Source organism: Frankliniella occidentalis, unplaced genomic scaffold, assembly GCF_000697945.3.
Source record: "Frankliniella occidentalis isolate FOCC.00 unplaced genomic scaffold, Focc_3.1 Scaffold14, whole genome shotgun sequence".
Taxonomy (NCBI): domain Eukaryota; kingdom Metazoa; phylum Arthropoda; class Insecta; order Thysanoptera; family Thripidae; genus Frankliniella; species Frankliniella occidentalis.
In genome coordinates this window covers 2,336,657-2,337,708 of record NW_026267144.1, presented here as the reverse complement: position 1 = coordinate 2,337,708, position 1,052 = coordinate 2,336,657, and positions in this window count along the sequence as shown.

Sequence of the window (1,052 nt, the reverse complement as noted above, 5' to 3'; positions counted from 1 at the left end):
GCTCGTGCACTTGAGAGTAATTTCAATGTGAGGAGGTATAAGAATAATTTAGCGGCGCATACCAAGTAAAAAAGACACGGCGATGCGTGAAGAAGACGCCGCGCTGCGTCACGTGCATCTCATCCACCGCAGTGCAGTGGGAGCTCGCCGAGGAGCTCGCTCCAGAGCGAGGTACTCTTGCTGCCGCCAAACAACCGGTGGCCGACCAAAGACCAAAAGCCAAAAGGTCAAGGCCGCCGCCGTGCAAATGGGGATTCTTAATTTATTATTTTCTTGTTTCGTTGCCTCTGCGCCGCCATATACACAACCTCCGGGGGCTCGAGGAACGAACAACAGCCGGCACCACACCACCTGCCCGGCCCGCTCCCCAGCTCTCTTGGCGCCGAGCCCTATCCTATAAGAGCCAAAGTTGAGCACGCCGAGCCGCAGCCTCCCCCCCCCCCTCACCAAAGCCTCAACAAGGCGCAACGCTAAAGTTTCTCGGCGTGTGCTGCCGGCGCCGGGCTAGAGCTGTGCCGCCGGACCGTGCCGGACGGGCCGAGAGGAGGTGCCAAGGGCCGAGGCATAAAACCGCGGCTCCTTGAGGGGCGAGCAGGCAGAGCGGGGTGAGGCGGGACGGGACGGCCGACAAGCCATGCCTCCGTCTGCAACTTGATGCGAAAATCAGAGCTCCGGCCGGCGGCGCGGCGGCTGGGCAGCAAGATCGCACACAGAGAGATCGCGTGCACCGATCGGCACAAATCATTCATCCGACGTTTAATTTCCAACAGCTTTCGCGCGCGGCGCGCCTGCCCGGGCACCGCCGGCCACGCAACGGAAGTCAGCCTCGTGTTCTTGGCGCTCAGCCTGACAGGGCGGCGCGGGGCCGACACCCGAACAAAGAGGCGGGCGAGACGGGGCGGCAGCCTGCCCGGTAGGCACGCCCGCCGCGCACGCCTGTGTGACGGGTCTGCCCACCCCCGCCCTACTCGTGCCTCGCAGCCTGCCCGGTAGGCACGCCCGCCGTGCACGCCTGTGTGACGGGCCTGCCCACCCCGCCCTACTCGTGCCTC